The 27,639-nt window shown below is 40.8% G+C and overlaps 1 protein-coding gene across 1 annotated transcript in view; it reads right to left on the reverse strand.

Moving 5' to 3' along the window:
- PLPPR1 (phospholipid phosphatase related 1) overlaps positions 1 to 27,639 on the reverse strand; it is a 294,596-nt gene that overhangs the window by 74,985 nt on the left and 191,972 nt on the right. The window lies entirely within an intron of this gene.

Raw genomic sequence — 27,639 nt, forward strand, 5'->3', positions numbered from 1 at the left:
CCTTTCTGGAAGGAAGTATGGAGAAACCTCAAAGCACTCAAGCTAGACCTCCCATTTGATCCTGTAATCCCATTACTGGGCATCTACCCAGAAGGAAAGAAATCCTTTTATCATAAGGACACTTGTACTAGACTGTTTATTGCAGCTCAATTTACAATCGCCAAAATGTGGAAACAGCCTAAATGCCCACCAACCCAGGAATGGATTAACAAGCTGTGGTATATGTATACCATGGAATACTATTCAGCCACTAAAAAAAATGGAGACTTTACATCCTTCGTATTAACCTGGATGGACGTGGAAGACATTATTCTTAGTAAAGCATCACAAGAATGGAGAAGTATGAATCCTATGTACTCAATTTTGATATGAGGACAATTAATGACAATTATGGTTATGGGGGGGAAACGGAAGGAGAGAGGTGGGTGGGGCCTTGGTGTGTGTCACACTTTATGGGGGCAAGACATGATTGCAAGAGAGACTTTACCTAACAATTGCAATCAGTGTAACCTGGTTTATTGTACCCTCAATGAATCCCCAACAATAAAAAAAAAAAAAGTGGGCAAAGGACATGCGCATTTTCTAAAAGACATACAAATAGCCAACAAGCATATGAAAAAAATGTTCAACATGGCTAATTATCAGAGAAATGCAAATTAAAACTGCAATGGGATACTACCTTACACTCATCAGAATGGCTATTTAAAAAGTTAAAAATTAACAGATGTTGGTGAGGGCGCAGAGAAAGAGGAATAGTTATACACCATTTGTGGGAATATAAATTAGCACAACCTCCATAGAAAACAGTATGGATATTACTCAAAGAACTGAAAGTAGACCTACCATTTGATCCAGCAATCCCACTACTGGGTATCTACCCCAAAGAAAAATCTTTATATCAAAAGATATGTTCACTCATATATTCATTGCAGCACTATTCACAATGGCAAAGATAGGGTATCAACCTAGCGTCCATCAGTGGACAACGGGATAAAGAAAAATAAATGTGTGTGCACGCACACAAAGAATACTAACGCAGGAAAAAGAATAAAATCGTGTTTTTTGCAACAACATGGATGGCCGTTATCTCAAGCGAAACAACTCCAAGTCAAACACCACATGCTCTCACTTCTCAGTGGGAGGTAAACAGCAGGTACAAGAGGACATAGAGTGGAACAACAAACACGGTAGACTCAGAAGGGTAACAGGGTGAGTGCATGAAAAGGGTGAGGGATGAAAAATTACTCAGTGGGTACAAGGTACACTACTATTCAGCTGATGGTTAACTATTAGCCCAGATTTCACAACTATGAACTATATCCACATTCAACAAAACTGCACTTGTACTCCCTAAGTGTATAAAAATAAAGTAAAACACACAACTTCCTTAATTATTTAAAATTCTCTGGAATAGAAACGATAGAGAACCAAAAAAAAAGAAGAAGAAAAGAAATCTCTGATTGCAAAGTATCTTCTTGAGAGAAGAAGCACATAACAGATAATCTAGTGCAGAGTATTGGTAGATGTTTGCTCATCAAAGGTTTTTTTTATTTTAATTTGGGGGGAAGCCAGATGGCTTCAGTGAAGATGGCCACCTCTTGCCGCAGATAAGTCCTCAGATCTGTCCATTGACGGTGTTGGCATACCATGAAATTTGCCATGGAAATCAGTATAATCATGGTGATTCTACTGAATTCAGAGCATTGAATACAGCAGAGGGTTTATTTCCCCCTTTAATTGTAAGTTGTTAGGAAGATGTGATCTAACAGTCTTAAGACCACCTTTCAGTTTGGGTTCTGACTAGAGGAGGCTGGCTTTACCTGGTTAGATTTGGAATGCAGCTATTTGCTAAGCCACATCAGCTCAGGGCTTGGAGTCATTTGAACAGTTTCACTGGGAGAAGTAGACCTCGAGCAGATATAGCATTTTTGTTATGTTCTCTCTAAATTGAAAGAAGATAAGAATAGGCATTAAGCTGCTTACAGGTTTGAATTAGAGAAACAATTATTCTAATACACGATAGGGGGAAGGCTCCAAGAGCTCGTAATCTCCGGATTCTTATGAAAGACTGTCACTCCGTGGATGTCCACGCTTGACTGGAGGTTCTGAAAAGTATTCTAAGCCTCCTTTTCTTACTTTCATCTTCTAGGATTTATTTTTGTTTCTTTTGAAAATGATTGAAACATTTGAACGTTCTGAACATGGCACAATGCATAATCCATGTCATTTGGCACTCCAAATGCTCGGCCATTATCCCAGGGTTCTCATGCCTAAGCATGCCCTGTGGTGGGTGAAATGTACTCAGTGGAATGTGAAACTACTTAAAAAGACACATTTAGAGCATCTGACATACGCCGAGCATGTTGAGCTACAGAGGTTCAGAGAGTGATAGTCTTAAGTAGTTAGTATTGTTCATGACGGTTAACACTGTTCATCCTTCTTGTTTTTGAACACGGCTTCTGCCTGTTGACTCTCGCCATGGCCACCAGAGGGTAGGAAACTCAGTGTGTGAAAATCATTTCAATGGTGTCGTCTTCACCTTTTCCTGACATCCTCGATGTCAGAATTGTCATTCCTGGGTGTGCAGTCAGGGTGCTGGTGTGAGCATCCTCCCCCTCTACTGGATCCAGAAGTAGATCCTGAAAACCCCTAGCAGTGCTGTATGAACTATGCCAGGCTTAGGCACCCCCTGCCTGGACACAGTCTCCTTTATTTTCTATGGAGGAGAATAAGAACTCTGTTCCCTGGGAATCAGGGAAGAAAAAGTATTTAGCTGAATCTATTTGAGAAGAGGTTATAGTCACTCGGCATGTTTGGTGACTAAAGAGCCTCAGGAGACAGACCAACCACACTCAGGCCACTCTAATTCCTAGAGATAATCTAAGAAGCACCTTGGCACTGCAAGACACATCCTTTTACCTTGGAGCCAGTGAAAACGTGGAGTGCCAGACCAAGAGGTACCCAGGGATTGCAAACACAGCACAACAGATGGGTTTCCAGGGCCTGGTTCACAGCAGCTTCTCTGTGAGTGCTTTTCAGTAAATGAGTGAAAGTCGGAATGGAATGTCAGGATTCACACACAGGTGGCCAGATGTGTGCGGCTGCCCAGCCCTCTGTTCACAGGCCAGGTGCTCTCAAGGGCCTCACGACAACCGCCAACAAAAAGGAAAGCTCTGAGATTACCATGGGGCAAACCTCAACCTCCTTAGAAACTGAAAACACTTTTCCTTGGAACTATCTCTTCAGGTTCCCTTCCTTTCCCTGAGGTGGCTGTCAAAAGTCCTTTCAGATGTCAAGTGGCTGATGCGAGTGCCCCTGTAGGTCATCTGGAAGCCTGGGGGAGGGAGGAGGGGGAGGCTGCTGGAGTTGCCTTGTGTTGCTTGCTCTCTATATTTTTCTGCCTCTCACTGAAAAATCTTCTGTGGAGGCCACATTTCTTTTTTTTTTTTTTTAATTTCAGATTAATACAAGGGTACAACATCAGGTTACACTGTTTGCATTTGTTAGGGAGAGTCCCCGTTGTAGCTGTGTAGCTCCCACACCCAGGAGGTGTGTCCACCAGGCGGGAGCACATTTCTGAGTCCAGTTGTCTTCAGGCTTGGTTCCAGATGACATATGGCTGGGCCTCCTTCCCCCCAGAGCTGCTGCCATGGCTTCAGGGAAGAGCCTGGAAAGCAGCAGGCTTCTATCACAAGGCTTCTGTGATACATTAATGGTGTTCAATGAATTCAGGTGTTGATGGCTCCCCACGCCTGTCTGAGACCTCCCTGCACATCTGCCCTTTCTCTCCAGTTCTTCCTCCTCACTAAAGGGGAAGAGTGACTTCTTCTGGCCAGTGGGACCTGTGCCAATGCTGCAAGCAGAGGCAGTGTATTCTCACTGCTGGGAGAAGATGCCTGGGTTAGCCTGCAAGGATGGGGAAGATTCACGCAGGATGGCTGAGTCACCCAGGTGACAGCAAAGTAATCCCCAGGTGTATGTGGCACAGAAAATAGCTGGTCAACTGCGAGACCTACCAGGGAGCCCGACAAGACTGTGAGAACAGCCCAGTATGGTCTGAATAGCCAACCTACAAATTCACAGGCTAAATTACTTCCATGCTATTGAGTGTTGAAGTGGTTCGTTATGCAGCATTACTGTTGCAAAAGATATCAGATGCAGCTCCTTTCTTTGCAACTGAGGGGGAGTACAGTTTGGTGATTAAGAGACCAGACTCTGGAAGCAGAGAGCTTGGGTTCAAATCCTGCTTCTGCCGCTCACTGTAACTGGGGGAGAGTTTCTTCATCTATCAGTTGCTTCATCTATCCATAGGAGGCTTATGTATCGGAGCAGGTTTAGAACCCTCTCTGGCACACAGGAAGCATGATAAATGTGCTATTATCACTTGCTACTATGTAGATTTGCACTGGAAAAAGTGCCCAGTGGTTCCATCTTGAATGCCCCATGGCTTGCCCCTGTCCTCTTAGTTAGGGAATGTTAATGGGTTTTTCCAAGGGCTTTTGTTTTCTTTCACGTGCTACACTGTTTTCTTAGGGTGGACGTTTATTAAGTTTGCCTCTAGGATTTTCTCTCTTATGAGTCAATCTGTGACATATTTGTACACATTTAAAAGACTTGTCATTTGAATATCATTTTTCCCTAGATTTCACTATGTATGCAAACTATTCTTTATTTTTCTACTGTTTCTAAAATCTTAGAAGGGATACGGAAGGGGCAAGTGGAGGCTTGTGGTCAAGTAGCTATTTGACCCACAGATGAAACAATGCAGTTTCAAATAGTAGAATAGAAACTTTTTTGTCTTTCCTTATTTGGATTTTCCATTCGTTCAGAATAACTTGGCAGGTGAGTATTCTTTGCCCCTTCCTCCATATTTTATGTCTATGTCAACATGTGTAATTTGAAAGTTAATTGGGTAAAAAGCCAAATAGTAAATTTTTTAAAAATGAAAAAAGTGCCAATTGGGGAAATTCCTTGATTTATATAATGTGTTAGTTCTTTAGATCCGGAGACTATAGATTCTTAGAACTGAAAAGCACTTTCGAGTTATCCAGTCCCTCTAGTTACAGAGGAGGGGAGCAAAGGCTCAGACAAGTAACTTGTTGAGGTTCCAGAAAAAGTTAGCAAAAGAACCTGGATAAAAATTTTTTTTTATTGTTCAATATTTGATATGCATGAAAGAATATGTATACATATATATTAGGCACATAATAATGAAATAATATTACCTAGACATAGCTCAATTTTTGTTGCTGTACAGTAAGACTTCTATGGGTAATCTCATTCATGTCTATTGAGGCATGTACAAAGCTAATGAAGTTTCTCTAGGGTAAAAGCTTATTAGTGGAGTTTCTGGAACATAGGACAATACTGAATACGTGTTCAACTTTGTAAAGATAATACCAAATTGTTTCCAATGTGTTTTTTTCATTTTCCATGCTCATCAGCAGGATTTTGGAATTGTCACTCATAAGATCATTCATTACATCATGAATCTTGGTGTAGTTAACCTTTCAGCTAGTAAATATACTGCTTGTAGGTATATTGTAGTCTTAACTTATACTTCTCTCATGACTAGTGAGGCTCACCATCTTTATTCACACTTTGTTTCCTCTTTTGTGAAAGTCCTATTTATGTCTTCTTTGTATTTCTTACTTTTCTATTATCTTCTTCTTTACATTGACTTGCAGTAGTTGTTAATAAATTCTGGACACTAATCTTTTATCAGATACATAGATGGCCAATAAATTTTCCCAGGTATTTATTGACTTAACTTTTATGATATCTTTTATTTATTTTTTTATTTTATTTTTTTCTATTTATTTTTTATTTTTTGCAGTTTTTGGCCATGGCTGGGTTTGAACCCACCACCTCGGGCATATGGGGCCGTCACCCTACTCCTTTGAGCCACAGGCGCCACCTATGATGTCTTTTAATGAATGCAAATTCTTGGTTTTAATATTGTCTAGAGTATGATTTTCATTATATCAAAGGTATATTTAATTGTACGTTAGCATCTCCAAATTATCAGGACTTGTTATGTGCAAATCATCTACTATACTAGTCAACAATGTACAAGGAACAAAAGACTGAATTTTAATACATTGCTGACGGGTCATGAGTGGGTTATTGATATAGATGTAACCTATTTATAAAAAAATAACTGGTTACATAAATAGTTTACATAGATAGTTTTTATGTAAAATTGCCAGTCAACAACATGTTAAGATGTTAGAGGTGCTAAGTGATTCCATGTTGTAAGCATCTGAGAGACGAGGAGGGGAGAAAGAATCACATGGGCTGAGTTAGGGACAACTGGGAGTTGAGACGGAGACAAATGAATCAGGGAACAGCTGCTATGTTAACACATGGTTGACTGGCAATTTTACTCAGAAACCATCCATGTTACTGGGTAACTCATGACCTGTCAGCAATGTGTTAAAAAATTATTTCATAGAGATTAAAAAAACAGAATCCTAACTCTTGGGTCTAAAAGTATTTGATGCTCAACTCCAAGGTGGTGATAATGCTGGGCAAAGATGTCACTTAAGAAAGTAGCAATACTTAAAGAAACAAGATTCAGGAATAAAAACTTTTGTTCATTCTCTGCTTTTTTCTGTTTATCATTCTTGGAAACCCTCTTTATCCATTATTTTTCCTCTTTCTAAATCTTGGCCTTTCTATCTTCATTGATTCTAAACATATCTCAAACATTTAAAACAAAATAATACACAAAGCAAAACAACATGGCCTTCCCTTGATTTTATTACTTCCCTTTAGCTACCACCCAATCTACTTACTTACCTATGCTATAGAGCAACTCAGAGGTTAACTTCCTTTGCTCCCTTCACTCTCCTCAGATTGGTGTCATTAAAGTCATCAATGACCTAACTGAAAAATTCATTAAGCGCTTTGCAGTCCTAAGCTTATTTGGGTCTCTGAGCATTTGACACGCTTGTTCATTCCCTTTTTTCTTTGAATTTCTTTCTTTCTTTGGCCCCCTTTCTTGTGTAGTTATTTTTTTTGGCTCTCAGAATTCCATCTCAAGTCTCTTTGGTCAGCTCTCCTCTTGAGCACCCCACAAAGGTACCATTTTCCAGGCTTCTACCACTCACTCCATACTTTTCCTCTCACTGTATTGGGCAGGGGTCTTGGAGTTTCTCAGGTACTCCTAGGGTTTCAGTTGTCTCTTATATGTTGAAACATTCATTGCTCACATAAACCCTTCTCCTAAGTAGATCTTACTTTCTACTGAGCTTCTCCAATGGCTTTCACTACTACCTGTCATAAACCTAGTTAGAACTCTAGCCCAGACCTCTCTCTTACACTGTAGACCTCTACTTCTATTGGGCACCTGGTACTTAAGATTTTCCAATCTGAATCACAGCGTTTCCTCCTCCACCTCCTGAAAACTGCTGTTGCAGTATTTCCTTCTTTGAAAATTGCACTACTGGGCAGCACCCCTAGCTCAGGGGGTAGGGCGCCTGCCACATACACTGAGGCTGGGAGGTTTGAACCTGGCCTAGGCCAGCTAAAACCACAATGATAACTACAACCAAAAAACAGCTGGGGGTAGCACCTGTGGCTCAAAGGAGTAGGGCGCCAGTCCCATATACTGGAGGTAGCGGGTTCAAACCCATCCCCAGCCAAAAACTGAAAAACAAGAACAAAAAACAGCTGGGCATTGTGGCAGGCGCCTATAGTCCCAGCTACTTAGAAGGCTGAGGCAAGAGAATCGCTTGAGTCCAAGAGTTTGAGGTTGCTGTGAGGTGTGATGCCATGGCACTGTACCCAGGGCAACAGCTTCAGACTCTGTCTCAAAAGAAAAAAAACAAAAGTGCACTACCATTTATTTAAGCCAAGAAATGGAGAGTCATCCATCAATTCTCCTTTTCTTTATCCCCCTCCATATTCAGCCAAACCCCAAGTCCAACTGATTCTCATTATTACTCAGAGCTATTTCTCTTTATATCAGCTGCTCTTTAACTCAGGCCCCCATCGCTTCTTTCTAGCATTACACCCTTAGTTAGATTCCTAATGTTTGGTCTTGCTTTGGTCCAGAAGAGTCCAAAAGTGCTGCCGCTAATGCCATTTTCCTAAAACACAAATCCACCAATGTTCTTTTATCTAGAGGATAAAAATCCCAATTTCTCAATATGCCATTCAACTTTGTGATGGGCTGGGTCCTCCCAACCTTTCATACCTAATCTCAACTCTCCTCTGCAAGTATCCAACTGATGAATCATGTATTACTACTTAAGGCATAATCCAAGTGTCTACAGGTACTGTGAAGCCTCCTTATTTTTCTCCAGGCAACATTAGAAACTTTCTCAATGAAACACAAATATACGGGGGCAGGGGTATTGGAGGAAGGACGGAGGATGATTGGTAGTAGGAGAGAGGGCATGAGGTGGGGTCTCATCTAACATGCACATCATAAGGGCGTATAACACGCCGCTCGGGTGAGGGGTTCTCTTACAACAGGAACTTTACCCTGGAAGTGAGAACAGTGTAATCCAAAAATTTGTACTCTCAGATTAATTTGAAAATTTTTTATTTATTTTTATTAAACCATAGCTGTGTACATTAGTATGATCGTGGAGCACCATACACTTGGTTCCTAGATGGTTTGACACATTTTCATCACATTAGTTAACATAGCTTTTGTAGCATTTTCTTATTTTACTAAGACCTTTACATTCCACGTTTACTAGGATTCACATATACCCATGTAATTTGAAATTTTAAAAACACAAATCTTAAAGGAAAAAAAATCTGACAATGATAGAATTTAAAACCTTTTATAGTATGAACACCATGTAAAAAATGAAAAGATAAGTTACATACTGGGTGAAGATATTTGAAATGTGTAAGTGAAAATGGATTGATATAAAGAATATACAAAAAACTCCTCCCCCCAAAAAAACACCATTATTTTCTGTATTCACTTAAAGCCTTGTTTTCCTATTGTAGTTCATAACAGAACAGTAATTACTTATTTGAATGACAATCTTCACCACGAAACTGTGAGCTCCTCAAGGAAAGTGACCAAGTTCTGCTTATCTTTGTAGCCCCAGTGCTTACAGTTCCTGGCATACAGTGAACATTTAGTTAGTATTTATGGAGCACATTAACTCAACATGCATGAATACTGCAGTGTCACTTCCACAAAAGCTTTGTCCTCACTGGCTCTATTAACCATTCTAGAACCAATGACAGTCCACATTTAGAATATGCCGCTCTTAGATTAAGGTAGATATAAACTGAAAAATATTGATAAAAGCAGTCCCGAACCCAACATCCTGTCAAAGGAGTAATGACTGAAGAAATGAGAATTACTTTTGTGGAGAATCATGAATAAAAGAAGAAAATTAACAGTAGCTATTATAATAGTACTGTGAGAAAGCAGTCTTTTTCTAATAAAACATAATAAATCAAACATGGTGGTCAATTGACAATAAATTCTGCGTTGCTTCTCTCACTGAGAGGTAGAATTTAATTCTCCTTCACTTAAAGTTGGTTTGCTTGATCAAGATCTTGGAACTAAAAGGATACTGAAAGAATTCCAAAACGAGATCAAACAAAACCCCTTCTAGCTCCTGCCATCGTCTTCTGTTGGTGGCAATATGAATTAGAACACCCATTATGGAAAACAGTATGGTGCTTTCTCAAAAAAGTAGAAATGAAACTACCCTATGATGCAGCAAGCTCACTACTATTTATCCAAAAGAAAGGAAATTAGTGTAACAAAGAAATATGCATCTCCATGTTTATTACAGCTCTGATCATAATAACAAAGGCATGCATCAACCTAAATGCCCATCAACAGATGAATGAATAAAGAAAATGTGGTATATATACATAATGGAATACTATTCAGCCATAAAAATGAGCGAAAACCTGTCATGTGGCAGCATGGATAAGCCTGGAGGACATTACCGTAAGTATAGTAAGTCAGGCACAAAAAGATAAATAGCACATGTTCTTACTCATATGTACAACTAAAAAAAAATTGAGCTCACAGAGATGAGAGTTGAAATGTGGTTACAGAAGCTGGGAAGGGGAGGATAGGATGAAGAGGTTGGTTAATGCATAGAAAGTTACAGCTAGATGGGTGGAATAAGTTAGAGTTCTATAGCACATACAGTTAACAATTGAATGTTTATTTTCAAAAGGCTAGAATAGAGGACTTGGCTGACAACACAAAAGAAATGATAAATGAGGAGATGGATATGCTCATTACCCTGATTTGAACCTTACACATTGTATATATGTATATACACAGTGTCTCATAAATATGTACAATTATTACCTGTTAATGACAAATTTTTAAAAAGTCATTTTTAAGTGGGTTGTGGTAACTACGGAGAGAGGGAGGGTGGAGGAGAGTGAGAACGGGCGCCCGTGTATTTGAGAGAGAAAGAGAGGGAGTTGACAACTAGTCCACAATTTGAACATAGGAATTTTGTCTCCTACTGCCTTCTGTGTTTTGGCCTCACATGTATAGAAATCTTTGCCTTCTTTCTGATAGCTAATATTACTTTTCCTGGGGAAGAGAAGAATTCCAAAAGAAGGTGCACAATTCCTCTGTTCAGATACTTAAGAGAAATTAGATTTGCCATATCAGCCAAAGGGTAAAGAGTGCCCCACTAAGGATTTGGAAGTTGAACGGAAAAACTTTGCATGACCTTTTTTGGGGAATTGTTTCGAGATTCGATGGTTTGCCTCGAGAGATAGTGTATTCTGTGTTGCTATGCTGAGGAAAACCATGCGTAGCCCTGAAATCACTTGATGGAGATTCCAATACCTCTGGAACAATAGGCTTTAAAGCTTCTTTATCAGAAATTCTATAAATACCGGAGAAACAAGAGGACTAATACGAAGGTATTTTGAGGGACTGACCACCTTAAATACAAACATAATGTAACAGGAATTACATTACCATAATCAAATGTTAGTTCTGGTTCCCATTTTGTCAGGTATAAAGCTCTGCTGATACCTTTAAATTATTTTTTTAATAAAGCCAGCCGAGCATGAAATAACTTCATAGCTGCTTTAGTAAAGACTAACAGAGGAAATTACACTAATGAGAGGCTAACAAGGCAGACCACGGTGACCCGAGAAGCTCAGTTCCTTTTCAGATGAGGCTGGTGAATACTGTGCCTATTCTAAGTGAGAGGGTTACGTTCTCATTTTCTAAAGGATAGGTTTTGGGAAATTTATCAGTAGGGGGCATTAGTGTACTATCAGCAAGAGAACTTGACCCAGAGAGTAAGTGCACTTGGTAACGCTGAGCACTTAAAATGATTAACAAGTCAAAGCAGATAGGCAACTATTTTTTTTCTCAGGGAAAAATCCACATAGAAATGTCATCTGTTCTAAATGAAACTTTAGGAAATGAAAGTACAGCATGTACATATTTGGTCTTTCCAAGATAAGTGAAAGATGCTGGAGGCTTTAAAATTTTTTTTGAGAGAAACTAGTATCTCAGCAGCTGCGGATTCAGCATTTCTAATCCTAGGAATTGAGAAGAAAGCTGAATTTGCACCCTGGTGAAGCAGCATCACAAATGCTTACAGCTCCCATCTAACCGTAAGGAGAGTGAAATTAAACAGTTCTCTGTTAGAAACTTCTCCAATACAACAAACATATGTTTGTTTTTCTCTCTCCTTTTCTACCCATATAGGCAAAGTCATACAATCACGAAAGGAATAGAGATAAAAGGAAAATATGCAAATTTGTAATGCAGCAGCCATGAGATAAAGAGCTACATTTCTTTGCCTTAAACACACACAAGCCCCACAATTTGTCATGGCTAGACTAAACATAATTAAAAATAAGTACATTTGGGCGGCGCCTGTGGCTCAAAGGAGTAGAGCGCAGGCCCCATATGCCAAAGGTGGTGGGTTCGAACCCAGCCCTGGCCAAAAACTGCAAAAAAAAAAAAGTACATTTTCCCCATACCTATTATGACATAAGTGCTGGGCGGCAGAAATAATTTCATATGTATTACTACACGTTGAAGAAAAACTTGATATCCTAGCTGTCTTGACTTCTATCCTCAAGGATATTTTAGTTTTACATCTTAAAAGTTGGAATCCCAAGACTTAACAAAAACAGTTTTGTTTTTTTTTTTGATACAGAGTCTCACTATGTCGCCCTCAGTAGAGTGCTGTGACATCTCAACTCACAGCAACGTCCAGCTCTTGGCCTTAGGCGATTCCCTTCCCTCAGCCTCCCAAGTAGCTGGGACTACAGGCGCTGGCCCCAATACTCAGCTATTTTGTTGCTGTTGTAGTTGCCATTGTTGTTTAATAGGCCCAGGCTAGGTGTGAACCCGCCAGCCTGGGTGTATGTGGCCAGCACCCTAACCACTGAACTATAGGCACTGAGCTGGCAATTAAATTTCAACATGAATTCTGGAAGGGACAAGCATTCAAACCATAGTAACTCCCATCGATGTTTGGTCATTTTGGCAGGGCGCAGGATACCATCTCTGCCACCATCAACTCTTTTCATGTGCTCATTTTCATTGTTTCAAACTTTCTGGGTTTTTTAAAAACCATTATTCCCTTTTCTGCAATTACAAAACAATTTTTTAATCGTTACACTTGTTAAGGTAAATGGAAAAAAAGCCTTAATACCATACACCTACATCTAGTTTGGCACATTTATATTTAAAGAAGCTTGTCATGGTAGTAAACAGAATTAAGTGCAGCCATCTGTTGGCAAATGACATATTTCTTGGAGTAGCAATTGCATTTCAGTTCAGAAAAAAGATTCTGGGCTTACTCTAAATGTGCTACAGAAGCTACCTCAAATCTATTTAGAAAGATAAGTTATGTTCCTAAGACATATATTCCAATACAGGGTAGATCCTGAGTGCTTGGATGCTGGTCTGAATGGCGAGGCCTAGGGGTTAATCAAGTAGAAAAGCTGCCAGTCCAGAGGCAGACACATGTTCATTTTAGCTGGGGTCAAATAAGCCAATAGAAAGTAAATGAAAGAAAGGGAAGTCTTCAGCTCCCTATGAACAACTGGACCTTTTCTTTATAATCACCTTATAAGGTTAAAGGTTAGATGCCTTTATGTCCATTTTTTAGATTGAGAAAATTGAGGCCCACAAAAAAAAATAATAACTTGTCCAAGACCCCAGAGCTGCGGTGAGATGATAATGGGATTAAAATGCTGGTACCATTCAAGTATCTCCATGAAACCACAGATGCAGCTCAGCTACCAGGCAGCTAGGGAAGTGATTGTAGGCCCAGGGCTATTTTGATTCCTGCAGCAGGGCTGAGCAAGACAAACAGCAGAGGAGTGTTCAGGCTCTGCTACTCATCGGATCTATGACCCAGGGCAAAAAAAAAGAGGAAGAGGATAAAATTATCTGCTCAATGGTCAGGATGCACAGGGACAGGAGCCCCCCAGTGAGAGCAGACTGCTCCAAGGCCACAGGTCTACTTAAACTAGTTCTTGCTCAACCAGGAAAGCAGATGAGTTGTATCCTAGAATTTCTCAGTGAGGTTCAGAGACCTGTGCAGAAAAATTTTGTATGATCAGTCGTTTAGTTTGAAAGACACTAAAAACAAACAAAAAAACCCTCCAGCAAATTAAAAAGTGGCTCCACACAAATCAACTTCCCGGTCACTCACTGTTCTCAAATATTTTGTTTATACCCTGGTGGTTACACAGAGCCACCTTCTACAGCAACACACTTCTGTAAACATAAAAATGTGTGCAGTTTTTAAATTTACCTTTGAAAGTGTAATGCTTTGAAAATTTTAACGAGGGCACATGGCTTGATCAAAACAAGAAAGTTTAAAGCATAAGATGGCATAAGATTAAAAAAGTAGAAATTATAAGAATGATAATGAGGGAAATTTAGAATACTGGGAGTCATTATGGATTGGAATAAATTTGGCATTCTCCGTCATGCACAGCAACAGAAAGGGAAATAACACCACTCTATGATGACTGAGTCAACAGTGTGCAAAAGTCACTACAATAAGGCAGGGTTCACTTGGCTGTTTCTCAAAAATAAGGGTTTGCTATTGTGGTGATAGTCTTAATTTTCTCAGAGGTAAGAATTCCCTGTGTTGTAAACTAAAGAAATTTTGACATTTGTAGTGACATTTTCAAAATAATTAAATAAATTTGGAAGAAAAAGGTCATCAGAATTGTTTTGCAATTGAAAAGAGTCATAGTTAGGACAAAACAATCAATAGCATAATCACATGAGACTTTTATTTTTATTTTTTTAAGACAAAGCCTCAAGCTGTCACTCTGGGTAGAGTTTCATGGCATCACAGCTCACAGCAACCTCCAACTCCTGGGTTCAAGAGATTCTCCTGCCTCCACCTCCCAAGTAGCTGTGACTACAGGCACCTGCCACAACCACAACGCCCAGCTATTTTTTGGTTGCAGCTGTCATTGTTGTTTGGCGGGCCCGGGCTGGATTCGAACCTGCCAGTTCAGGTGTATGTGGCTAGCGCCTTAGCCACTTGAGCCACAGGCGCCGAGCCCACATGACACATTTTTAAAAGGCAATGTAGAATCTCTCGCAAGGTCTTTTTTTTTTTTTTTTTAGATCTGACTCTGCTGCCTGGGCTAGAGTACAGCAGTGTAGTGGCATCATCATAGCTCACTGCAACCTCAAACTCAGGCTCAAGCAATCCTCCTGCTTCAGCCTCCCAAGCAGCTGGCACTACAGAAGGGCACTGCCCTGTATACCTGGCTAATTTTTCTACATTTTTTATAGAGATGGGACCTTGCTATGTTGCTTAGGCTGGTTTGGAACTTTTGGCCTTAAAGGATCCTCCCACTTTGGCCTCCCAAAGTGCTAGGAATATCCAACCTCAGTCTTTTTCAAAAGTACTTGAGAAAATCAAACTCGTAAAATAGAAATTTTGCTAAATCCTTATTTCATATATATGGCTTAACCTGTTTAGGGGCAGAAAGAAACCAAAACCAAAAAAAAAAAAATGTTGCCCAACTTATAGCCAGGAGACTTCAGGCTATAGATGGCTCCCACTGCCTTCTTCCAACAAGGACTGTTTATTTGGCTACCATTTTCTGTTCCCTTATTCACTCCTTCCCTGGACTGGGCATGGGGTTATAGGTAGAGAGGCAGTGAAAGTTTTCCAAAAGAAAAAACTCTGACCTCGGAGCTGGCAGTTCTGTTGACTGAGTGAGCTTGAGTAAAGTCACTTTACCTCACTAAGTTTCATTAAATAGGGAAAATAATTACTTAACACAACAGAGTAAAAATACCAACACTTAAGGGATGACAGCCTCCTGCCAATGACAATTCTGGCCACTAAGTTGTCTTCCCCATCTCTCCTTTTCATTCAGAAGATCCAGAATTAAACACTAAAATGGGGCTCAGTGGTTAGGGCACCAGCCACACGTATCAAGGCTAGTGGGTTTGAAGCTGGCAAAGCCTGCTAAACAATGATAACAACAACAAAAAAAAATAGCCAAGAGTTGTGGTGGACACCTGTAGTCCTAGCTACTTGGGAGGCTGAGGCAAGAGGATCACTTAAGCCCAAGAGTTGGAGGTTGCTGTGAGCTGTGATGCCATAGCACTCTACTGAGGGTGACATAATGAAACTCTGTCTCAAAAAAAAAAAAAAAAAACACTAAAAGGCAGAGAGGAAAGCAGAATTTGCATTGGAAAAAAAACTCTAAAAATTCAGAACAGAGAGTGACTAATTAAAAAACAAAAAAACTCTTAACAAATGCCCTAAAATTGTGGTGTTTTTGTTTTGTTTTGCTTTTAAATTACCAGCCTTAGTGTTTGGTGGTGCTCACTTTTAAGAGAACATGTAAATAGCACCCATTTTAGCCCACAAAGTGTTCTGAATCAATTAAGAGAACAAAACAGTCCCTTGTTACTTCTAAAGGCTTGGTGGGAGGATGCAGCTTAGGTGGACCTCCTAAAACTGAAACACATAATTAGGTCGCTTGCCTGCTCAGTCACAGACAGCACTAGAAACCAAATTTCTTCTCCCATACAAAGAATAGACTAGAACGTGTCTTCTGTGTATCTAAGGGAAAAGGGGGAAAATCTGTTGAGCCTTGCACGCCTATGTCTTCCAAGTTTGCCAATTGCAATTTATTCCACCTTGGACAAGGAATAACTAGAGGTGTGGAGAGAGGCCAGGTTTTACAGCCTTATGGATGCCCCTCTATATGAAAGGAAATACCAGGAGTCAAAAATATGCTTCTGTGAGTATAAATTCTCAATTTATCCTTGTTCAGTAGAATGAATTAGATTTTACCATATTTTATTATAAATAGAACTCTATTATCAATATCCTTAGTATTTAAACAGACCACATTTCAGCATCCCGATGAACACATCCTGGTTTTATTCTGGAATGGCTTGAGATGAGACACGACATCTCTGAATTTTCCTTTCCTTTATTAAAGCTCTTGATGCACTTTATTTCCACAGATGAATGGATTGGTTCCAGGAGAGGGAGGGAAGGAGTCTTTATACATCTGTAATAATCTCTGACGGTATGGCACGGAGCTCTGATTTTTACAGCAGTAGTCAAAATTACAGTAATTAGAGAAAATATCCACATCTTTATAAACAGAGTGTTAACTGATTCAAAAGGAACTAAATGGGAGCCTACAAAAGGAAGTGCACGTTTGCCACTGAGTATTAAACATTAATTAAAGTCAGAAGGTAATAGTCAAATTGCCTCTTTACTTCATCACTTGGCAAGGCACAGAAATTGAAAAGGCTTTAAAATCTGCTGACTGAGCTGCTGCCTGTGACCCTCCACATGGGTTCTTTAAATTTATGGTCAGGTTTGCTGCTGAATTTTACTTCCTACTAAAGACTTTGTCAAGATCTTGTTGCAGAAATTCAGAGATTAAAACTTTCAAGTGAATAGATAAGATTTTAGAATTAAATACTTTATTTTAAAAAGGTATTTTAAATGCTTTTTATTATAAAGCTAAAGAAGCCATATATGAAATACAGCATGGTCCCAACCATGAGATAAAATATGCAGAGGGAGCATGTATTTGCAAACTACCCCTCTGACAAAGGATTAACAAGTAGAATATAGAAAGAGCTCAAAAAACTCAATAGAAAAAAAAAATCAAATAATCTGATTTAAAAATAGGCAAAAGATTTGAATAGATATTTCCCAAAAGAAGACATACAAATGGTCAGCTGCTATATGAAAAATGCTCAACTTTATTAGTTATTAGAAAAATGCAAATCAAAACTTCCATGAAATATCATGTCACTTCAGATAAATGGCTTCTAAACAAAGGATAGGCAATGAGGAATGCTGGCAAGGACGTGGAGAAAGGGGAGCCCTTGTACTTTGTTGGTGGGATGCAAATTAGTACGGCCACTCTGGAAAATGATGTGGAGGTTCCTCCAAAAAACTAAAAATAGAACTCCCATGTGACCTAGCAATCCTGCAGCTAGGTCTATATCCTAAAGAAAGGAAGTCAGTGTTTAAAAAAAAAAAAAATTTGCACTTCCAAGTCTTCATTGCGGCTCTGTTCATAATACCCCAAATTTGGAATCAGTCCACGTTTCCGTCAATGAATAAACGTGTTACATGTACACAATAGAATATTATTCAGCTATAAAGAAGAATGAAATCCCATCATTTGCAATAACATAGATGGAACTGGAGCATATTATGTTAAGTAAAATAAACCAAACACACAAAAACAAGTTTCACATGTTCTCACTCATATGGGACAGCTAAATATTGAAACACTTGATCTCATGGAGACAGACAATAGAATGATGGTTATCAGAGGCTGATGACGGTAGCAGGGAGGGGCGGAGGTAAAGTGGGGGTGGTTAATGGTGCAAAAATATAATTAGAATGAACAAAATCTAATATTTGCTATCACTAAAGGTGACTATTATCAACAATAAGTTATCATATATTTTATATACATAACTAAAAGTGGAATTAGATGTTCCTAATACAAAGAAATTATACAGTGCTTGAAGTGATATATACCCTAATTACCCTGATTTAATTTTTACACAGTGTAGGCCCATATTGAAATATCACATGCATCCCGTAAATATGTACAACTATTATGTATTCCTAATAATTCAAAAAAATATTTTAAATATGCACAGAAAATACTGAAAGGAGAAATATAAAATTAATACAGTAAATTTCTTTGAGTGGACACTGGATAATCTTTTCCTTTTTCTGCATTGTATATGTATTGGTTTTGTAAATAAAAAATAAAATGAGATTTAATTTCTAAAGGTTTGCGTATTCTCACAGAAGAGAATCAATGCTCCCAAATAGGCTATAGGGAACGTAAGAGAACAAGCTTTCATTTCTAAGATCTTGGTCGTGTGGCAAAATTGATGAGCTGGAAAATAATAAACGCAGCTAACATTTGAATGCTATGCTGCAATTTTTTTTAATGAATGACTGTCGTTACACTCTGTTGCTATTTCAATATACAATTACTCTTAAAAATTAATATGTCGCTGGGGCTTTGATGTAATATCAGATCCAATAACGAATAAGACAAACTTCTGGAGGAGATCTGACAATTTCTTTCATTCTGAGTTTTGTAATTGGCCTATTTTGGTAAGGCAGGTCATAGAAATGTCTGATTTGGTCAGATCAATCTCGTTGGGGGCTGCAACTCAAAACTCCTCACATTTATTCTGAAAGGATTTGTACCTAACTCCTGGCTTTCAAAATCCAGTGTTTCTTCCACTGCTCCCTACAGCGTGTGACTGGCCTGGGTAGCAGAGCTTCAGCCGGATGGGCTTGTGTTAGGCCTGGACAGGGCCACCCCCATGCACATATAGGTAAGGGGACTTGTGCACTATTTTTCTCACCATTTGGACTGATTTTACCTGCTCTTCCCAGCAAGCTAGGAGCTCCCTGATGGAGAGAGAGAGGGGGAGAGAGAGAGAGAGAGAGAGAGTGTGTGTGTGTGTGTTTCCTCAGAGGAATAATAAAGTGTCTCAACACTTCCTAGTAGGTACTTACTACCTTGAGTTTGTCAAATTGACCTGAGTTGAAAGTAAAAGGAGCAACAGAATCAAAAAACCTAGAAACCTCACACCTTCTAAGTAACTTTGGGCTCTCCTGTTCTCATTAGGTCAAGTGAAAAATGCACATGTGTGAAAGAGGGGGTAGTCATTTTAGCCTCAGAATGAAATTAGAAAGAGGAGGGGTAGTCTTTTTAATCTCAGAATGAAATTATGTGCTGCCTGAGCTGCTGACCAGCAATTTGCTCTGAAACTCTTGAGGGAAAATGTCCCAGGCAAGTCACAGCTCAGATGACAGCACATATAGATTTACTAATGTGCCTGCATAGGGCGCTGGTTCCTGGGCATACCATATAGAGCAAGGCACAGGTTCTACTTTTAATGAGCCTGAAGTTCAGCCAAGTGACAGTCTCATCATAAGGAATGGTGATGTCAAGGGTCACTGCAATTAGGGGTGCGCTTACCAGACACAGCGACAGCCCAGAGGAGGGTGTGTCTGGTCAGGAAAGGCTTCCCAGAGCAGACAAAACTCCACTTCATCATAAACAGACATCATCAGACAAGTCATTAGCTTTGAAGCTGTGCTTTTTTATATACCTAAAAAAATGTTGCTAGGATTCCTGTTGAAGCACAGTTGATTTAATGACATAAATTGTGGTACAAACGGGGCGGCGCCTGCGGCTCAAGGAGTAGGGCGCCGGTCCCATATGCCAGAGGTGGTGGGTTCAAACCCAGCCCCAGTCAAAAAAACAAAAAACAAACAAACAAAAAAATTGTGGTACAAATGTAACAAGTATAGATCTTGCCTTTAAATTAAGATATTAAAACAAATCCCATTTCTTTATTTTTTAAAGTCAATTTATATCTGACAGTGGGCTACCTTTGCACTGGGCCAAAGGAAATTCATTTTCACTTGTGATTATTGGGATTTCCTTACAGGATCGTAGTGTGTTCAGGAGGCCTGCGGGGTGCTGGTCTATACTGGTTAGCTCTGCAGCTCACACGCTTCCTTCAAGTTACCAGGGACTCTGCTGCTTCACAGTCCCATTAGGACACAGGCATCTATGCTGAGGCTTGGAGCACCAGGGTTCAAGGTCCAGCCAATTTGGTGCCCCATGCGGTCATCACCTTTGAGATCTTGCCATATGTTCATATGTCCCCATTAATGGAAAGACCACCCATTTTGTTCCTTTTGTGTGTGTGTGACAGGGTCTTCTTGTATTGCCCAGAGTAAGGTACAGTGGCACAGTCACAGCTCACAGCTCACTGAAGCCTGGAACTCCTGGGTCAAGCGAGCCTCCTGCCTCAGCCTCCCCAGCATCTGGGACTGCAGGTGCTCTTTGCTAATTTGGGGTAATATGCTCCTTCTCTCCCCCTCTTGTCCCTTAATGACCCCATTCTTCTTCTCCTGCCCCTCTAGGTTTCTGGATATAGTCACTTTAAGGTATATAAGCTTTGATAAAAGACAAGGGCTATGGTGTGAATCTTTGTGTCTCCCCAAAATTCATGTTGAGATCCCAGCCCCTGAGGAATGACATTAGGAGGTGGGGCCTTTTGGAGATGACAGATCATGGGGTGGATTCTCATGAATGGGATTATCACCCTTATAAGAGCGAGCCACGGAGCTCTCTTTCTCTTTCTGCCTTGTGAGGACTCCAAGAGAAGATAGCAATCTAGCAAACAGGAACTGAGTCTGCCGGTGCCTTGACCTTGGACTCCAGACTTCAGAAGGTAAGAAATAAATTTCTGTTGTTTATAAACCACCCAGTCTGTAGTAGTTTATTATAGCAGCATAGAAGGACTAAGATAGTAAGAAAAGTCAGTAACTTTAAGTAGCTTCAGCTGTTTTCCTTGCCATGCAGCCCTGTGATTAATAAGGGACCCTGAGGCTCCAGCTACTTGCTTGGTGTTGAAATGAAATGGAGTGGGTAAGGGAGGGAACATACATACACACAGAGAGACACACACCCCTTTCTCTCTGAAAATAAGATCCTGCCATACAAGCCTCAAGATTCTTAGGAAATTCACCTTCACAAAAGCTGCTATGACCCGGTTCATACAGCAAGCAGCTAAACTGTTACGTGAGAGGGTCAGCTCAGGACAGAGGTCATAACAAGGTGAAAAGAAGCCAAGGGGTCTTTGTAGAAAGAACAGTGAATTGGGAGTCAGGATTCCCTCCCTTCTCTCACTGAATTTACGATGTGACCTGGGGAAAGTGACTTTAATCTCTTTGGGCCTCAGTTTCCCCAGAATTAAAATAAGTGGCACTGAGGCTTTGATACTAAACATCCTGTAATTCTCAATACTGGTAACTGGTTTTGTATATAGGAGTGGACCTGCCAGTTTTACAAAGCATCTTGATAATCACCAGATTATTGCCTCTAGTATTTGAACATTTACATTTTATCATTTGACTAAACAGGTGCAGGGGACTGTGGGGGGATGATGCCAACTGGGCGTCTGAGCCCCCGAGAGAGAATGCCGTGTGTCAGCATGGGGTATGTGTGGCGAGTGCCAAAACCATCTCCTTCCTACCATTGTTCATTTGGAGGTATTTTCACCATAGGCTCCTGTTTCGTGTTTAGCTGCGCAGGCAATTTTTGCAATTAAGGTGAGAATTCTAGACGTGGAGAGTTCATGGGTGAGTCATTGTATGGCAGTGCTGCCGAGCTCATGCTGTGGGCCAGCTGTGTGAGGCTGGAGCGAGCAGATCAGCCCTGCCCGGCAAGGTGAGACACGGCCCTCATTAAATCCATCTGCGGGGCCTTCTATTTTAGGGAAGCTGCCATGTGAGCAGTGACAATATTTCACTCCATAAATGTCCCATAAGAAACAGTAAAGATGTCACGTATTCTAAAGGAATTGACTTAATGATTCTTTTCACTTAAGGAGGAAATGCTGATAAAATTCATCCCTTAAATGACTCCAAGTGACAGATTCCTGAACAGGCACAAATTCAGGCAAAACATGCCAATATATGGTAAGTCCCCACTTAGGCCCATCTGTAGGTTCTTGGTAACCTCAATTTTAAGTGAAATGACTTATAATGAAACCATTTTGCCATTTTGCCATAGGCAAACCATTTTGCCATTTAACCAGAGTTAAGTTCCTATAACATATTTCTGGTCACAAAAATATCACCAAACTTCTAAACAAAGACCCTGACACTTCTAATGTTAAACATTGAAATAAATGTGAGCTATACATCCGCTTAAGAAAGATGAATAAAAACAAGTGATATCATCATTTATCCCATTACTCCAGTTCAGCGTCACAGGTGGCTGGCCCAAGCTCAGAGTCCCAGGATGCCGTCCCAGGGCACACTCACACACATCCCCACACTCACTCAGAGTGGAACAATGCAGACGTGTGGTTCACCTAACGTGAGCAGCTTGGGGACACGGGCTGGGACTGGAGTATCCAGAGGAAACGCCCGGACATGGGAAAGGTGTGCAAACACCACGCAGACGATCGCCCTGGTTGGGATTCAATTTTGTTCCCTCATCAACATTATTAAAAAAACACATTATTTAAGGACCTGGTGTACAGCCTTTTTACACCCACAGATCTCCACCATGCCTCTAAACCCAAACCCTGGGCCCTCTCTGGGCCCTTGGAAAGGGCCCACGGTGCGTTTTCTTTCCTAAGTGAAGCGGCCACCAGGACACTGGCTCTGTGAGGAAGAAATAACACATTCTGTCAAAGACTCAGTGACAAAGCCTGAGCATCATTAACTTTGAGTTCAGCGAGAAGGGAACCAATTCAAAGTCATCAAAATGGAAACGTCTAATAATGTTCCCCACCACAAACTGAAATGAATGCTCAAAATTGAATAGTGGACCGGATCTTTTGGATATGACCCTGGAATCCTCCCTGTTTTCTGGACAGAACATTTTCAATCATTGCCAGTGTGTAACTATCAGCAAAAGCAAAGATCTTCACCCCCTGATTTGTAGGGAAAAAATCCTTTTGCAGCATTTTTCCCTTTTATTCAGCTTCTGACATTGTCAGTTGCCAGCAGCTAAGTTATAGCAGAATCTTATTTATTTCTTACAATAGCTCTTCTAGGGAGGGTGGAGGGCTTGTTATTCCTTCTTTATAAGACAGGAGAGATTTAGACCAAGATATCACAAGCTGCAGGTTTTAACAGGTCTTTCATAGGAATAGGAGAGGAATTCAGGCAGGAGTTTTATCTACTACAAAACTTGTTGAAAATTTTTTAAATAGTTGAAAACTGATTACTTGTTACCCACAGTGATGAAATCTGGTTTGATCACTATACTCATATATATTATGCATATAGTATGTCATATGTATATTCATACATAATTTTCTCTAAATATAACTAAATTGACTTTCATTTAACATTAAAATGGTCATAGCTCATATTACCTCAAAATACAGTGTAATTTTCATGATTTATGTCTTAAATGCATTTCTTCCTGCTCTTTGATAGCAGGTTGGGAGGAAAATAGTCTGTAGCCTCCTTTTACTGTTACTAGATGTGATGGACAAGCCAAAGACTTAAAGTCCTGGTGCTTTACCTGGAATGTGTCATTATAGACCTTGCTGGCTGCTGGCGGTGGGCCAATGATGAAAAGATTTAATCTCATGGGGGGGGGGCGCAGGGAGTGTCTTGTATTATGATGGATGGTCTTACTCAAGTTCTTGAAATTCTATTTTTTGAATGTCGTGACCGGCTCTATTATATACCGACAAACATGTTCCTGTGCAAACTGTGGAGAGACTTGCACCAGGAACTGGTGTCCTCCACAGCCCTGGACTTCCATATTATTTCGGGACTTGTCATTCTGAGAATAGCTCAGGCATTTCAGAGACAAATATGCACTTCCTTCTAGAACCATGACTTTCAAGTCTTTGATAGTAGTGAAATGTTCACAGATAATTTTACCGGGAGCTCCAATATTAGAAGCCTGGTGGAGTGGAGGTGCCCCAGAGAAGGGGTGGAGGAAGAAACATAGGCTTCCTCCTGCCCCCGCCCATACCACTGAAGAGCCCAATCTGAGGGCTCCTGCTCTAGGCTATGTGCAGAACAAAACATTTAAATTGCCCATATTGTCTGAGACATACGATGAGGAAGCAGGTTTTTGTGTGTGTGTGGCACCCTACCTGTATATTATAGGCAAAGGAATGGACACCAGAGTTTTACTCATAGGTCTCGCCCCTTCCAATGTTTAAGTGCATTTGGATGGCAGGTATCTAGACACTTAGTTGGGTGGGGGTTATTTTGCTGCATTTTGATGCAGCTAAAAGCCATATTCTTCTTTATTTTAATTTCAGATTAATATGAGGGTATAAGTGATGAGGTTACAATGTTTGCATTTGTTAGGTAAGGTCCCCAGTGTACCTGTGCCCCACACCCAGGAGGTGTACCAGATACCCTTAGGTTATGTCCCCTAGGTGAGAACACACCAATCCCCCTTCCCCCACTTGGATTAAATTAAGTTTTCTCTTGTGTGGGAGTGTATAAGTTCATCTACTGGCTTCATATTAGTGTTGGGTACATTGGATACTTGCTTTTCCATTCTTGTGATACTTCAGTAAAGTATCACCTCTATACAAAAGATGTAAAGTCTTTTTTTTTTTTTTTTTAACATAAAAGCCATATTCTTAACAAAGCTGAATGAAGTCTACATAATAGCCTGTCAGACAGACGGTACACAGAAATGCTGTGGCTATGTTGGGTTTTCAAGGTAGCCCCTGAAATAAACAAATACAACCCTGCTTGTTCTTTTCCAGGCTTCAGAGTTTGAATTTTATAGCAGAGTCCACACTTGTGTGTACGGATGCAACATCTTTTCTCTGACGGGAATTCCTCTACCTCACACCATGCTGGGGGGAAAGTGGAGACACTTTATCATGGGACTGTCCCACATACTGCTGGCTTCCCCCATTTCTCAGGCGCTGCTCTAACGCCCATGTTGCTGCCCAGCTGCCGCTAATTTATCTGGGGAACTGGTCACATGCTGCACTTCTGCTGAAGAAACTGCAGTTGTTATCACACATTGAGGCTGATTTCCTACAGATTCTCTTTACCACTAGAACAGCTAAGGGATCCACTCACTGCCCAAGGGTTTTCTCTCTCCTATTTTCTTTCACTCTTCAATTCATTTATTCCTGGGGAATAGGGAAAAGGCTTTGTGTTCTTTCTAATTCAAATATGGTTGAGCATATTGTTCAATAAATAATAGCTTCTCCGTAGATATATCTTCTAAGGTGTTCAATTTTGGTGACAAAAAGGCACAGGCTTTGGAGTGAAAGCTATCATTCTGAATGCACGTTCTGCTTATAGGTGGTATGACTTTGGGCAAATTACTTCAACCTCTCTGAGCTTCCATTTCTTCATTTTAAAGTGAGATAACAAATGTACTTCACAGTGTGGTTATAGGAAGAGTAGTGTTGCCCGGGGTGATTACAGAAAGACTAGTGTGGCACACAGTTGAGTGCTCAGAAAAAGTACGTCCCTTTCTTTCCTTTGCCCTTGAAGAATGAAGTGCTGTGCTACTTGCAAGGGGTCCACTGTGGCCAAAAGAGGCCCACCCACTCCCGAGGAGCCCCCTGGAGAGAGGCCTGTCCAAGGGGCAGGGGGTGGTCTGTGGATTTTGGTCCACTCCAGTGCTCTGCTGACCACTACTACCTGGGCATTTCTCTTAAGGAGTTTCCATCAAAGCTTAAGCAAAGGAAACAGGTCTATGGTAAAGTCACAGACACAGAGCGGAGAGAGGGGTATTATTAAATAACGCATATACAATCAACTGCAGGAGATGTGTTAACAAGCTTGGTGCAGAACCATGTCATTTGCCCCCAACCCAGTCTCCATTTCCTCCTCATACGGAATCACACCTCATTTTTGGCTATCTCATTTGAGGGGTGATTAGCCCTCTTTATCCATAGCCCCAGGGTAGAGCTTGAATTGAGTCTGGATGATTAGTACAGACGATACCAGAAGTTCCTCTTCTCCCCTGGCTGGCTCACCAAATATGATACCCGTGTTTCCGGTTCTTGGTCTCTGCCATTACGCGATTTGAAGAATGAATCCACCGACCATAGATTAGTGGTAAGACAGGATTTTATTCACATAAAGAATATAAAAACCAAAGCTCTTGGCAAAGAAAACCCAGGTGGGAACAAGTTATCTTGCTCCCTCTCGGAAGTCTGTGTCCAGGCTCTCTGCTCAGGGGTATATATATATTGTGTGTGTGGGAGGGGGGTGCGTTGTTTTGCCAGAACTCAATGCTTACTTTTAGGGTGCAGGTCTTCTAAAGTTACAATCAGCCTTCCATTTAGGAGTAGGAGGCCGGAACTCTCAGGCCTTGGAAACTTCCATGAAATTGACCAGCCCTAGAAAAGGTGGGTTTTCCCCTTCCCAGAAGTGCACCAGGAAGGAGACACCAAGGTGCCAGGGTCTCCCCTGCAGTTGTCTGGCCCCTCTGGCTACTGAAGCCTCTCAGGACCCCCGGGCCCACCTTCCAGCCTGCTCGTTCCGCTGCCGGCTACCGCTAACCCAACACTGCCAGGGCTAAGGTGGCAGGTCATGGCACCACCTGTCCTGTATCACAGAGATGGGCATGTGGCTCGATGAGAACCACTGAAATATTTTTCTGGGGCTTAAGAGAAAAAAAGAGTTGACATTCTCTTCTATGGAGCTACGGAGAAAGAGGAGGTCTTTTCTTTTTGGATGGTGTGTATGAGGCTGTTAGACCTGAACAACCACTGAAAGGGTAGCTGCTGGGCCTTAAGTGTGAAACATGAGGGCAGAGAAAGGCAGGGAATTGAGAGCCTGATGGGAGGCTTTCAAGTGCTAGATCAAGCCTTATCCAAGCCTGTATCATCTGGACTTTCAGTTTGTAGGAGCCAACCACTTTGAAATGTTTTCTTGATAATTGCCACTTATTAACTGTGTTAACATTTGGCAGAGCCTCAATTTCCTCACCCCCCCTCCCAAGTAGTTTAATAATAACAGCCTTTTATAGTTGAGGTGATGACTAATGAAATATTTAAATCATTGTGCTCGATTAAATGGTATTTTTAAGATAAAAGTGTTCAGAAGGTCATACAGAGTGCTAAGAACGATTCTCAGCTGAGGCAGTTGTGTCCCTCGGTGGACACTTGGCAATGTCTAGAGATGTTTGTGGTTGTCACAAGTAGAAGGGAACTGTTAGCTGGTGTTTAGTGGGTGGAGGCCAGGAGGCTGCTATAAATCCCACACCTATAACCCAACACGCCCCGCTACACAGGCACACCCTCCCACAACAAAGAATTATCCAGGCTAAAATATCACTAGTGCCAAAGTTAAGAAACCCAGATCTAGAAGAATGTCTATTGATGATAATGAAGAGCTCAAATTTGAGCTGCCATTATTTTTGTCAAAATGCTATGGGGACATGAAGGAGGGAAAATGGCACAATGAACAAAGTACGTAAGTTGGTAGCATCGACCTCCAAACCAGAGAGATCCCCACCCCTCTGCCAAGGCTGTGAGAGTTCTACCTGTGACCTGTGGGGTTCCTAGTAAATGAGTGTTGTAGGAGCTGAGGACATTTAGGGCTCATGGAAGGACAGCAAGCAAAAAGATGAACGCAGCGCAGGTACAAAACACTATCTCTGGAC

The sequence above is a fragment of the Nycticebus coucang genome, chromosome 2 (assembly GCF_027406575.1).
Source record: "Nycticebus coucang isolate mNycCou1 chromosome 2, mNycCou1.pri, whole genome shotgun sequence".
Taxonomy (NCBI): domain Eukaryota; kingdom Metazoa; phylum Chordata; class Mammalia; order Primates; family Lorisidae; genus Nycticebus; species Nycticebus coucang.